A 15,598-nucleotide genomic window follows, 5' to 3' on the forward strand; every position below is an offset into this window, starting at 1 on the left:
GGTAAAATAAATACGATTATTTTTATTATTCTCAGTTAATCTAACAGATAAGAGTTTGTTCAAAATAATGATAGCAAAATGTATTAATATATATAAATATATATAAATATATATATAAATATATATAAATAAATAGAAATATTTATACAAATATATATATACATATATTTGAACTCTATAAGTGAGCTTTATACATAGCAGTAAATGTATATTGCAGACAACTCTAGACAACACCTAAAAATGTTTAAAAGAAAAATTATTATTGATATGCTAAGACAAGAAAGAAAATGTAATCCTATAAAATACTCAAAGCTACAAGGAAAAAAGTTGATAAAAAATATAGGTAACAAAGAACAAGGGCAACACATAGAAATCAGTAACAAATGTGGTAGGTATTAAGTCAACTATCTCAGTATTTGCTTTAAATTTCAATACATTGATTAAAAGACAGATAATGCCAGAATGGGTCAAAAAAATTGGACCCAACTTAAAGACACCTATAAACCTGAAGGGTGGAGAAAGATATACCAGGCTAACACCAAGTAAAATAAATCGGAGTAGCTCTACCAATTTCAGATAGAACAAACTTCAGAGCAAAGAAAATAATGAGGGATAAAGTGGGATAATCTGTAATGATAAGGGGTCAATACTGTAACAGAATATAAGAATCCTTAATGTGTATGCACCTAAAAACAGAGCATCAAAATACATGAAGCAGAACTCATAAAACTGCAAAGAAAAACTGAAAAATCCACTTACAGTGGTAAAGAGTTTAGCATCCTTCTGTCATCGATGGACATAACTAGCAGGCACAGAATCAGTAAGGACATAGTTGAACTCAACAGGACAACACAATTGGATATAGTGGATATCTATAGACAACTTCATGTAACAACAGGAAATTACACATTATTCTTACTCATATGAAATATTCAGCAAGATAGACCACATTCTGGGTCAGAAAATATGCCTTAACACATTTTGAAAATAGTAACCATGTAATGTCTGCACAATGGGATTAAAGTAGAAATCAGTAGCAGAAAGATAGCTATTAAGTCCCATTTGACTTGGATATTAAATAACATACTTCTAAATAACACATGGGTAATAGAGGTAAAGTCAAGAGAAATTTTAAAATATTTCAATTAAATGAAAACTATTTCTTTTCAAAATTTTATCAAATTTTGTGAGATGCCATGAAAGCAGGGCTTAGAGGGAAATTTTTAGTATTGAACACATACATTAGAAAAGAAGAAAGATCTAAAATCAATAATCTAACCTTCCATCTTACAAGGTTAGAGTAAGAAAAAATAAATAATAAATTAAGAGAAATAAATAATAGAAATAAAAAGTAGAACAGAAATCAATAAAATTAAAAATAGGAAATCAATAGAAGAAAATCAAAAAACCAAAAGCTGATCCTTTGAAAAGATCCATAAAATCGGTAGGCTTCTAGTTAAGCTAACTAAGAAAGAAATAGAGAAGACACAAATTACTAATAGGAAAACTGAAGGGGGAGACATCACTACAGAATCTATTGACATTAAAAGGAAAATTAAAAGAGTATTATGGATGACTCTATGCCTACAGAGTTGATAGCCTAGATGAAATGGACCAATTTCTTGAAAGACTACCATCTGCTAAAACTCACACAAGAAAAAATAGACAATCTGAAGTAGGTCTACATCTGTTAAAGAAATTAAGTAACTATAGACTTCCAAAATAGAAAAGAACTGGGTTCGTTGCTGAGGTCTACCATTTAATAGAAAAATTATATGAATTGTCTACAATCTTTTCCGGAAGGTAGAAGCAGAGTGAATACTTCGTAATTCATTCTATGAGGTCAGCACTAACACCAAACTAAACAAAGATGTTACAAGAAAACTACAGACAAATTTCTCTTAGGAACAGTTAAGAAGTCTTTAACAAGATATTAACAGATTGATTCTAACAGTGTATAAAAACAGTGACTTACCATGACCAAGTGAGATTTATCCCAGGTATGCAAGGCTGGTTCAATATTCAAAAATCAACTAATGTAATCTATTGCTTCAGGCTAAGAAGAAAAATCACATAATCATATCAATAGATGCAGGAAAAGTAATGAAATCCAGCACTTATTCATGATAAAAACTCTTAATAAGCTAGGAATGGAGCATTATACTGAAAGTCTTAGCTAATGGAGTAACACACACACATAAAGGAAATAAAAGGAACAGAGATTAGGAAGGAAGGAGTAAAACTGTCTTTGTTTGCAGATGACAATATTTAGAAAGTCTGAAAGAATCAGTAAAAAGCTCCTGAAACTGGTAAGTAATTATAGTAAAGGTCAATATATAGAAATCAATCACTTTCCTATATACTAACAATGAATAAATGGAATTTGAAATTAAAAACACACCAGCATTTATAGTAACTCCCTCCTCAAATAAAATACTTATTTAAAACTAACAAAATATGTATATAATCTATCTGAGGAAAACTACAAAACTTTGATGAAAGATACCAAAGATGAGCTAATTGAATGGAGACATACTTAATACTCATGAATAGAAAGATTCAATACTGTCAAGATGTTAGTTTTCCCCAATTTAATCTGTAAATGCAATGTCATACCAACCAAAATCCTAGCAAATAATTTTGTGGATTTTAACAGACTGATCCAGAATTGCAAACTAAATACTGAAGGGGAAGAACAAAGTTGGAGGACTGGCACTACCTAACTTCAGGACTTACTGTAAAGTTATAGTACTCAAGACAGTGTGGTCTTGGTGAAAGTATGGACAAATAGATCCATGGAACCCAATTCTGAGGCCAGAAACAGACCCACATACATGTGGCCAACTGATCTTTGGCAAAGGAGCAAAGCCAAGACAGGGAGTGAAGATACCCTTTTCAACAAACGGTGCTAGAACAAATTGACTGCATGTGCAAATAAATAAATAAATAAATAATAAAAAAACAATTTAAGCACAAACCTTACACCCTTCACAGAACTAAATCAAAGTGGATAAGAGACCTAAATGTAAAAATAGAGTACCAAACTCATAGAAGATAACATAAAAGAAAGTCTAAGTGACCTCAGGCATGGTGATGACTTTTGAGCTACACCACCACCACCCAAGGAATAAACCATGAAAGAAATAATTAATAAGCTGAACTTTATTAAAATTAAAAACTTCTTCCCTGTGAAATACAGTGCCAAAGGAATGAGAAGACAAGCCACAGAGTGAGAGAAAATATTTGCAAAAGATGCATCTAATAAGCGACTGGTGTCTAAAATAGACAAAGAACCCTTAACGCTCAAGGATAAGAAAACAATCTGATTAAAAAATGGGTCACAGCAAAGAAGATACACAGATGGCAAATAAACAAACGAAAAAGTGCTCCATATCACAGGGCATTGGGAAAAGGCAAATTAAGACAGCAATGAGATACTCCTGCACCAGGATTAGGATGGTCATGCTGCAAACACTAACGACCACAACCACTGGTAAGGATGGAAGGCATCAGGAACCCTCATCCGTGGCTGGTGGGAATGCAAAATGGGACAGCCACTTTGAAAGACGGTGTGGCAGTTTCTTACAAAGCTAGACATACTCTTACCATATGATCCAGTCAACATGCTCATTGGTATTTACCCAAATAACCTGAAAACTTAGGTCCATACCAAAACCTGCATGTGGATATTTATAGCAGCTATATTCCTAATTGTCACCATTGAGAAGCAGCCAAGATGTCCTTCAATAAGTGGATGGATACATTGGTAAATCCTGACAACAGAATGTTATTCAGTACTTAAAAAATGAGGTATCAAGTCACGAAAAGACAGGAAGGAAACTTAAATTCATATTCTCTGTGAAAAAAGCCAATCTAAAAAAGATGCATATTGTATGATTCCTACTAGAGGACATTTTGGGAAAGGTGAAATTATTTAGAATAGTAACAAGATGACCAGGGGATAGGTAAGAGAGAGAGATGAAGAGGACAAGGGATTCTTTAGGGCAGTGAAACAGTTCTTTATGATTGTACAATGGTGGATGCATACATTTCACATTTCTCAAAACTCAGAGACTGTACAACACCAAGAGTGAACTCTAATGTAAATTACGTGCCACTATAGGTTCACCAGTTATAACAACTGTACCGCTCTGGTGGCGGATGTGGATAGCAGAGGAAGTTGTTTGTGTTTGGGGGTGAGAGGTGGCTGTATTTGAGAACTCTACTTTCTGCTCAATTTTGCTGTGAGTCTGAAACCGCTGTGAAAAGTAAATTTTATTAATAACAAAAAGTGCTAATGTAATTCTTACAACAAGTAAACGCAGCACTTGCCAAATGCCATGAAACATCCAATCAATGTCCCGGATTGCCCTATGAATTTTTTATTTTTACAGCTTGCTTGAATCGAGTTCTAAATAAGGTGCATACATTGGCAATAGTTGATTTGTATTGGCTCTTTTACTTTACGGGTTATCCCCTCCCTCTATTACTTTTTCTTTAGTATTTGTTGAATTAATGTGGTTTTCCTAGGTCTGGATAATGTGGGTTGTCTCCCCATTGGTATCATTGGTCCAGTGTCTCTGTTCCCTTGTATTTCCGAGTTGGTGACAATATTGTTAGCATTACAGATTTGATGAGATTCAGTTTTGATTTGGGGGAAAGAAATTCTTAGATGGTATTGTGTGCATCCATCCGGATGTGGCCTTAGACACCATTGATGCTTATCAAAATCATCATTTCAAAGAGTGTTATAAAATGATGATATTTTAATTCTATCATTCCTTCTGCAATTATTAGTGGAAATACGTCTATAAAAGGAGCTTTTCCCTCACCAACTCCTGGTTACCTGGAAATAGAGTTCATACAAGAAAGACAGAACACATCTTTGATTGTTTTCTCCTCAGTGATTAACTTTCCAATTAGTGTGGCTGTTTCTCTGGCCGTGGCCAACAATGGAGGAGGTGACGCAATCAATCTCTTCCTGGCAAATTGTGTCACTGAATTGTCCCTTGAGTCAATGACCAGTTGTATTATGCCACTGTACTCTCAGATTTTCTTTCTATGATTATTTTCTATTTTAATGAAAATAAAAGGCAAATTTTTAGCTCTTGCGGACGCATTAGTGTTGGGACTTCAATTTCTTCATATTTTACATGTCAGGCACCTAAATGTCTCCAGGAGCCTGGTGTGCAGCATATATATAATATATATATATATATATATCTATATATATATATATATATATCTATATATATCTATATATATATATATATTTATGAGTGAAGGTGTTCAGGTGAAGGTTGTGGCCAAATGCAGGCTCTGAGGGTGGGAGCTGTTCCACAGCCCTGACTACCAATATACTCTGTAGGAAGTTCTGTGGTAGAGGGCGTAGTGTGGCTGGACCTTCAAAAGAAGCTGATGATCTGAATCTTCACGTGATGTCTCCTGACTTCAAAAGGTTGTGAAATAATGGAAAAATTAAAAACACTGCCACACAAGGTCAAAGACGACACACATGCAAATGTTGTTAGCATATGGCCCATCAACCCATTATTTTTGCTCTAGGTAATTTAATGCACTCTGTTCATCTCTATTGCCATTTCTATTTTCCTTTTGGAAGTTGAGGGGACACACACTCTGCTTTTTTCTTTTTACTTTTTTAACGTTTATTTATTAAGATACAGCATGAACAGGGGAGGGGCAGAGACAGGGAGACACAGAACTGGAAGCAGGCTCCAGGCTCTGAGCTGTCAGCACAGAGCCCGACGCAGGGCTCGAACTCACAAACCACGAGATCACAACCTGAGCCGAAGTCGGACACTTAACCGACTAAGCCACCCAGGCGCCCCACACACTCTGCTTTATGCCCTAGTCTTCCTCCAAAGTCTAGATTATAGTCCTACATAATGCTAGATTATGGCCCAAATGATTCCCTTTCCTGGTAGGACCCTGGGGTTCGGAGAGGAGAAATGTCCTGTACATATCAACTAACACTGTGGACGGTCTAAACCTTGAATCCAGAACCTGATGTTAGTGTAGTGCACCTTCCACTGGGTACCACAGCCTTTTATTAGCAAAGCAATAGTCCAGCACCATCATCACCTCTCTCACCTAGAAGCATCTACTCTCCCGGGCCATGGCCTCCCATCGTGGGTCTTGTTGCTTGGAAGCAGAGGATGAAGAAAGGAATTAACACTGACTGAGAACCTGCAACACCCTGGACCCTGTCCTACATGCATTCTATTTTTTACCTTAATAATTAAAGATCTCACAAAATTCCCAAGACGTGAGTACCATTATCATTTCGCACCGATGATAACAAAGAGATTCCAGGATCTAAGTACTTCCTCCGGGCTGCAAAACTACCAAGTAACAGATCCAGGTCTCTATGGCCTTCAAACCTGTGTTTATTTCATAACCTCACACTGCCTCCCACCTCTGAGCTCCCAATGACACCCAATGTCATTTGCTTAATTTCTGCAACACCGTAACCTAAGCCAGATGGCTTCGGTGGTAGTGCTGCTTTTCTAGAGGACAGCCAAGGACCACAAACAGCATGTTGTCCTGGAGGCCTCTCTCCCGTCATTGCTACTAGTCTCTTTCCCCCTCTTCAAATTGCCTTTCTGGAACTCATTTACTTGCCGGAAGAAATTCAGTGCCTGAGTTAGGGTCCTGGCAGGAGACAGACAAACACTGGGTGGGGGGGGGGGGGAGGGGGGGAATTACCCCCACTGGCTAGGATATCCTGAGGAGATCATTACATAGGCAAGGGCAGTGTTGAGAGACACAAGAGGAGATGGTGAGGCACCCCCACGGAGAGCAGCAGGGCACGGTCACTGCCACCCAGCAGCTGTGGACTTGGAAGAACCCATAGCCTAGCAGGGAAGGGGCTACAGGATAAATGCGGTGAAATCACTTGCTTCCACCCATCCAACCATCCAGCCAGCCATCCATCAGTAAAATACACAGAAACACAGAGAGTGGAACTGGAGGGGCAAACAAAGAATATCCAGCTCATTCCCCCTCCTTTTCTACAAGATGCTGCCAATGCGGTAGATAGGAACCTGTTTCTGAAGGGCACCTCTGTTGAAATAGATCAGAATGCCTCCCTCTCATTCCCAGCTTCACTTCTGTTTCCCTGGCTGGAGTCCCAGCCAGCTTGTATCCAGACACACCTTCAGCTCTGCACTGGCAGACGTGAGAGTCTCCACCATCTGGGTCAGGCAAGCGGGGCGTTCAAGTTCATACTATAGTACCTTGAGTAGAAAAGCTCTATTCTTTCCCCAGCACATCTGCACTGTTAACATCTGTACATTCCTCCTCTTTCCAGAAACCTGACCTAGGTTTTCCCTCCACTGTCTTGTGTTCTCTGGCCCTGCTCTTTCTCTTGAACCCCTAGGGATAATTCTCCCCCAAGCCCCTCTGCTTCCAGGACCAGAGTGCCAGCAAATTGAGTTATTTTCATTTTATGAATATGCATTTACAAAACCCAAGATATTTTCCGAAGAAATTGCAAATTTGATCTGCAGAAGTGTGTTGCTATTTCTGCCAGTGGATAGAAGCCTTGCTAAATTACACCAAGGGCAAGCTAGTTTTTTGCTCTCAGAAAGCATTTTGCCTTTTGGGAAGCAGAACTACTCTTTTCTGGATGCTGTCCTGGCTTGGGAAAATGGCTTTCACTTTCCAAAGAACCAGAAAAAAATTGGGTTCTAGCCCTTCTTCAAAAGGTGATGTGCAACTTTTTTTTCCAGACAGATAGGTAAGTTCAATATTTAGAAACCCCAGTGTTTTGCCTTTGACCACATCAGAACTAGGATTTCCTTCCTCATGTTAAGACCTCTCTCATGTAGTCAGCAAACATGTTACAATTTGAAACTTTGTAGTTTCTGACAGCCTTCTTCTCCTCTTAACACTTGCTGGGCTATGTAGTTTGTTCCCCCCCCCCCATCCACTCCAAGGTACAGAGGGGAACAAATGCAAAAGACAGACCAAGAACAAAGGATGTGGATCTTAGCCATGCATTCACTTCCTAAATGGAAAGCTTGCACCAGTCAGACTTCTCTGGTAGTTAACTAAGCTAGACCAGTATAATGTTACTTATGTGGCTGGTCTTCATGCCTTCCATTCCTTTCCCCTTTCCCAAGCAGAAAGTCACCTGTAACTGCAACTTTTCTCTGCCCCTCCCTTTTCTGATGCTGAAGCGGTCTGCATAGCGGTTAAGAGCACGTGCTCTAGAGACTCACAAATCTGGGTCTGTGTCTTAGTTCTGCCTTTTGTTAGTGGCAACCTTAACCTCACTGAGTCTTCGATTCCCCACCTGTAAAATCGGGAAAATAATAGTCCTACTGGAGAAGAATTCTGTGACTATGGAATGAAGCAGTGCATGTAAAGCATTTAGTGCCATGCCTGAAATGCAGTAAGTGTTCAATAAGGGTCACCTCTTACTACAAATTTCCCTTTAGCTCCCAAAACAAGCCACCACCTACGGACTTATCCTTTCTTCCCACTATGGACTTTGTTCAAAATTTGATAGACATTTGCAGTGAATTTATAATACAATATGCCTTAATATTTTGGTTTTGTCTCCTGCACAGAATTCTCTAGGCCCTTCCTTTAATGAGTGCTGTATTCTAAAACACTGCTTCTTTTCCTTAAAGCCACTCATACACAGAAGTGCTGGCATGTCTGAGAAATGGCCAGAGTCTCCCGGGTCCTCTCCATCCAAAAGAGTAAAGTCTCCATCTGCTTTTGAGAGATAGCAGGTTGTACCTCTTCTGGCTGTCGTTCTCCGACCCAGCCCAACATCATTATGTTACATGCGTTTAGAAAGTGATCACTTCTGGGGCGTCTGGGTGGCTCAGTCAGTTGAGCATCTGATTTTGGCTCAGGTCATGATCTCACGGTTCGTGAGTTTGAGCCCTTCATCTGGCTCTGTGCTGACAGCTCAGAGCCTGGAGCCTTTTTGGATTCTGTGTCTCTCTTGCTCTCTGTCCCTCTTCCACTCATGCTCTGTCTCTCGCTATCAAAAATAAATAAATGTTCAAAAAAAAAAGTGATCATTTCATTTTAACCTTAGATTCTGGGTTCTCCTATCCTCTTTCATCTCCTGTGTCCCTGCTGCCTTGTCTCTAACTACATGCAAATTATTTTTCTTTTCTTTTTTTTTTTAACATTTATACATTTTTGAGAGAGAGAGAGAGACCAAGTGTGAGTGGGGGAGGGGCAGAGAGAAAGAGAGGGAGACACAAAATCCAAAGCAGGATCCAGGCTCTGAGCTGTCAGCACTGAGCCTGACACGGGACTTGAACTCATAAGCTGTGAGATCATGACCTGAGTTGAAGTTGGATGCTCAGCCAACCGAGCCACCCAGAAGCTCCATGCTGATCATGGGGCTACGTTGTCTAACACAGTTTGGGCAGAAGCAGAATATGAATCCTAATCTTAATTGCTAAATGAACTGCTTGTTTTTTATTGAAATTATTCAGCACATATTACTGAGGAGTGTGGACTTTTTCTTCTTAATTTCTAGTTTATTGGTGAACTTAAAATATCCTTTAAAAGCAGATTAAAATACAAGGGTTTTAACTTTGAAAAGAACTTGAACATTTACATATTTTTAACTTTATAAAATACGTGTAAGTTATAAAAAATGGATATACAGTGAATGCCTGTGTACCCACTACTCAGTTTATGGAGAAAAATATTACATTTTATTTGAAGCGCCCTTAGGTGCCCACCCTTGAAAACGTCGCTTCAGAGGTAATACTCTTTACTGAATTTATTTTGCTCCAGTGATTAAATGAATATATTACAGTGTATTCTTGCATTTTGCTGTTGATGGATATTGAGTTCTTTCCAGTATTTTTCTAAATTAGACTTTTTGCTTTGAGATAATTAAAGTCTCACACGTGGTTCCATGAAATAATATAGAGAGCTCCCATATAACCTATACCCAGTTTTCCCCAAATGGGACATCTTGTAAAGCTCTAGTATAATCTCATGACCAGGATATTGACATTGATGTAGTGAACATACAGAGCATTTCCACCAGCCCAAGGATGGCCATACTCATTTCTCAAGCCCTCCCCCTCTCCTTAACCTGAGGCTACTAATACTCTGTTCTTCATTTCTATCATTTTCTCTTTTCAACAATATTTTCTAAATGGAATCATGCAGTATGTGACCTTTTAGGATTGACTTTTTCCACTCAGCATAATTTTCTGGAAATTCATCCAGCCAGTTGCATGGAAAAATACTTCAATTTCTTTTTACTGCCAAGTCCTAGTGCATGGTATGTGTGTACTCTGGGATCTTTAACCATTGACCTGTTCCCCAACCTCAGGTATTTCTAGTTTGGGGCCATTATAGATAAAGTTGCTATGAACATTTGGGTCCAGGTTTGGATGGGACTATAAGCCTTAGTTTCTTCATGATAGGTACCCAGGAGAGCAATTACTAGGTCCTATAACAATTACATTTTTGTGGTCTAAGAAACTGCAAAACAGGTTTTCCACAGTGCCTGTGCCTTTTTTTACATTCCAACCAGCAATGCTTGAGTCATTCGCTCTCTCTCCTCATCCTCACCAGTTATCGGTGTCGCCATTCTGCTTTATTTTAGGCATTCTGACAGGTGTGCAGTGGAATCATGTCATGGCCTTGATCTGCATCGCCAGTATGGCTAATGACCTTGAACATCTTTTCACGTGCTCATTCACCGTCTATGTGTCTTCTTTGGTGCAGTGTCTTTTCAGGTCTTTTGCTCATGTTCTGTTTGAATTGCTTGCTTTTTAAATGTTGAGTTTTAAGACTTCTTTAAGGATTCTGGTTACCTGACCTGTGTTAGATACGTGGTTTGTAAATATTTGTTCTCAGTCTCGAGTTTGTCTTTTTTATCTGCTTAATAGGGTCCTGAGGTCCCAGTATGACTTCTCTCCACTGTGCGTGGTTATATAGATCTCTCCCTCTCCCACCAGGCTTTTAGTTATACTTAATGAGAGAAATAGGAAAAACTATATCTACTCTTTCTTCCCAGAAGCACAAGTGACCCAGTTCTTTTTTTTTTAAACCCCTAGGCTTGTGCTGTTCAGTATATTAGCCACAGTTACATGTGGATATTTCAATTAAAATTAAATGAATTAAAATAAAATAAGATATTCACTTCTTTAGTCACAGTAGCCACATTCCAAGGGCTCAGTAGCCACACGTGGTAAGCAGCTACTATATTGGACAACTAGATTATGGAATATTTCCATTAATATCCAAGTTCTGCTGGGCAGCCCTGGACCAGAGTATATATGTCAGAGTAGAGATGTTGAGTGGGACGGCATGAGCTCCTTAGCATTTATCAGGTAATGCTAAAGATGTTTTCCAAAGTATTTCATTGATTTATCCTTCCATTAGCTGTGGATAAGAATTCCCATTGTTCCACATTTGTGTTAACACTGGGTACTGGGTTACCACTTGTCAGACTTCAAACATTTTGCCATATTGGTGGGAGTGGAAATGATGAGGTACCATTTTCACATTTACTGAAGAGAATGGATGTCTTTTTATGTGGTTGTTGATCCTTATGAACCAAACTGTTGATATCTTTTGTCCATTTTTTCCTGTTGGGATGCTTCTCCTTTTCTTATTAATGTATGGAAGGTTAAAAAAAAAAAAAAAGTACTGGATCTTAATCTCTTGTCAACTAGAGGGACCAAAAATGTCTTCTCCACCTCACAGCTGTCATTTTCTCTATGACGTTTATTAGTTAGTATAAGATAGGCTCAATTGGGGTAACAAATAAACCTTGAACTTCAATGGAGTAACAAAGTCTGGGGTTAGTAGGGAGATCCTGTCTTGAAGCTGTACCTTAGAAAATACGTGGCCTTCAAAGCTATTATAGTAAGGGAAGGACAGTTGGAGGACCGCACAGATTATTTGTAAGTGCCAGGCCTGGAAGTGGCTTACGTCACAACTGTATCATTAGGCCTCATGTAATGTGAATGAGTCTGGGAAGTGTAGAGCAACCCACTGACGTTCGGGAATGTTCATAGCTTCTGCCACACGATGTTTTAAATGAACAGATGATCTTAATTTTAAGGTAATGGAACTTAAGTTTCTTGCTTCATGGTTTCTACTTCTTTAGTGTTTAGGAAATACTTCCCTACTCCAAGACCAACTCTAGACACAGTGGAGACTTTCTTGAATACCATGGTGAAGACATTTTGTTACATTGCCTTCTAAAATTATTATACCTCTGCTGTTCACATTTAGATCTTTCATTCATACAGAGTCGTCTTGTTTTAGTTAGGTGTCGATTTTGTTTTAGCACTATGTATAGAAAAATGCCTATTGTCACTCATCTGTCAATCAAACTTCCATAGGTGTGGGGATCTATTTCTGGGTTCATGATACTGTTCTTTTGGCTTTCTTCTATCTCAGAGCAATACCACCTTATGTTAAATATTAGATTTCTATAACACTTGACACCTGGTAAGGCAGATAGCTCCACTATGTATTCCTGTGATGGGCTCTTTTGACTATTCTTAGTCTTTGCTCTGCTATTTAAATTTCACAATCTTCTTGTCAAGTTTCAAAGTAAAACCTATTGGGAGTGAACAAATAGATCAATTTGGGAAAAAGTGATATCTTCACAATATTGAGTCTTCCTATCTACAAACCATGGTACATCTCTACATCTATCTATTTAGCTCTTATTTAATATGTTTCAATGAATTTTCACAGTTTTTTTGATGTTGGTAATGTCTTGTACATCTTTGGTGAGATTGATTTGTTGGTGTTATCGCAAATGCTATCTTTTTAAAAAATTACATGTTTCAAATGCTTTTCAAATAAGGAAATTTAATTTCTTTTGTATATGTGTACTCCTTTCTATTTTTAAATATTTCCTCCTGGCTTCCATCCAGAAACAAGGTTTAGATAGCTGATTTTATTTTCTATCCCTAAAAGGTACGGTTTTATTTCTGGTTTGTTCGCCGAGTGTGTGATTTTTAAGCTCAGGTATATGGGTAGACTCTCCTATTAGGCCTCTCTGCACCACCCCCCCTCCCCCAGAAAGATTTTTCTCAGATCTTCACGTCCTGTGAGGCCTTCAAAAGTGATGCCCAAAGTTATCTGGGCTTAGAAGATGTCCTCAGGGTAAAAGTGAGCTGTCTTCTGCTTACCATGTCGAACTTACATTTTCCCTAAACTTTAGGTCTCTCGAGAATCCTTATCTTCTTGTTGATTTGTCAACGTAATGAAATGAATATTCATATTTTAATTTATTTTTATTTAATTTTAGTCAAGAGGGTAAGTTAGTTTATTTAATCTGCCATACTGCCAGAAACCGAAATTGAGAAAGATGTACTAAAGCATACGTACATACATACGTTTTAAACACCTTTAAAACACAATATTTGTAATGAATCTGAAAAGATATCCATATAATTGTTTTAAAGGCTTCATTTAAATGACTTAGTTCTGTTGAATTACACATCTCCATAGCACAATTATTGCTATTCAGACTTCTTTAACTGATTACTCCCTGCTTCCACCATTGTTCTTTCTTATTTGGCCGTTGAGTCAATGAAGTCCCCTAAGGCTTGCAGTCAACAAAGTTATCCTTTTTGTTAAATGGACTGACATTTTAAAAAATTTCACTCAGCCTCAAATATTGTGGTGTTTATACTGTACATTCTGAGACAGAGTTGATGCTAACCTTGACAGATCTTGCAAAGTCAAGTTGTCTCTGGTATAAACTCCCCTGCCTTTCCTGCCACTTCATCAACACATGGCTATTGAGTTTCCCCCACAAGTCTGTTATGTGGTAATGGCAAGCTTGTTCTGATAGCCACTGGATCTTCAAGCAGATTTTCCCCAGGCTGAGAATCTGACTAAACAGATTCCTTTTGGTTACCTTATTTCTGCTCTTATTTTTTTCACAAGTTCCCTATAAACATTTCTCAGGGAGGGAGATTAAAGGGTCTAGTTAATTGCTTGAGATTTCTCCTCTGTGGACGGTCAGGCCAACACACAAAACATAGAGATAATAACTTAAGCCCTTAAGAAAACTCTGGCAATTGAGTTAAGGAAGATTCAAAATGATGAATATATGGTGCTTTATCATCATAATTAATTGAAAATGCTTAAAGCAATATCCCAATTTATTAACTCCCTCCTTCTTGATAAATGAACATTGGCCCACAGGTATCATATGTAGGTATACAATCTCATCATTAGAGATCTGTTACAAATCTTGTCCTATGATTTCAAAAATATCTGATACAAATTTCTCCTGAGATTAGTATCTGCACAGATAATGAAAACACTTCCCTTCTGAGTGATTGATACAGTCAATTGGTATACTTCCTTGGCATTAAAAAATACATTTTCGCATAACTGATCCCTGTTTGCTGTTAAAAAAAGAAAGTAGAAATAAAGAGACAGGAAAAAATCCATTATTTTATTACTCAGAGATAACCACTATAGTACTTTCAAAAGTGTTTTGTTGTAAAATAGTTTCAAATTTACAGAAAGGCTGTAAGAATAACACAGAAAACTCCCGTGTACTTCTCATCTCAATTCCATATATGTAATAATAAATAGATTATATATAATAATCCATATTATATAGAGATTATAATATTAATTATTATTTATATCATCTATTTCTATATTCTTTATGTATATATTATATAATATATCTGTATACATATATTCTCATATGTGTATATATTTAGTATTATTTTTCCAAATCATTTGAGTGGAAGTTGCATCTATCCTACATTTTTACCTCTGAGTGTTTAAGGATTTATTTCCTGAGAAAAAGAACATTCCATTAAATAACTACAATTCAATGACAAAATTCGGAAAATTTAACATTGATATAATATCCTCAATTGAAATGCAGTCCATTTCAAATTTTGTCATTTGTTCTCAATAATGCCTCTTATAACAATTTCCCCCTAACCCAGGATTATATCAAGAATCATATATACAATTTAGTGGTCATGTTTCTTCAGTCTTTTTAAACTTGAAACATTTCCTTAGCCTTTTTTTATCTTTCATGACATTGACGTTTTTGTGGAGAAGAGGCCAGTTGATTTCTGGACTACATCTCAAATTTGTCTGATATTTCCTAATTTTCAAAGGGCTTTGAAAGAGTTGTATAAACTCACTGTTCCTGCCTTCCCATTCTCTCTTGAGATCCTAATTTACTCTGACTTTTGTCCCTATCATTCCTCCAAGATTGCTTCTTTCAGGTCATCAGTGACCCCCATGGCACAAAATTCAATGGTCGATTCTCAGTTCTCCCATCCAACCACTCAGCAGAATTTTTTTAGAATTCATCTCCTCCTCCTTTTTGAGCGCATCTTGCTTTCTTCACTAGGTTTTCTTCACAGAGCTATTTCCTTCATCTCCTTCCTCAATGATGTTTTGTTTTGTTTTGTTTTGTTTTCCCTAAGTAAGCTTTACTGGACTCTCCTAATCTTCTAGAACCCTAATGATGGAATGCCATATGGCTCAGTCCTCTTTGCCTTCTCTATTTATTTTCAAGGCAGTCTCACCTACAGAGAAAATGGATTTGAATACCATTTATGCGTCATCCCAA

Source organism: Panthera tigris, chromosome A2, assembly GCF_018350195.1.
Source record: "Panthera tigris isolate Pti1 chromosome A2, P.tigris_Pti1_mat1.1, whole genome shotgun sequence".
NCBI lineage: Eukaryota > Metazoa > Chordata > Mammalia > Carnivora > Felidae > Panthera > Panthera tigris.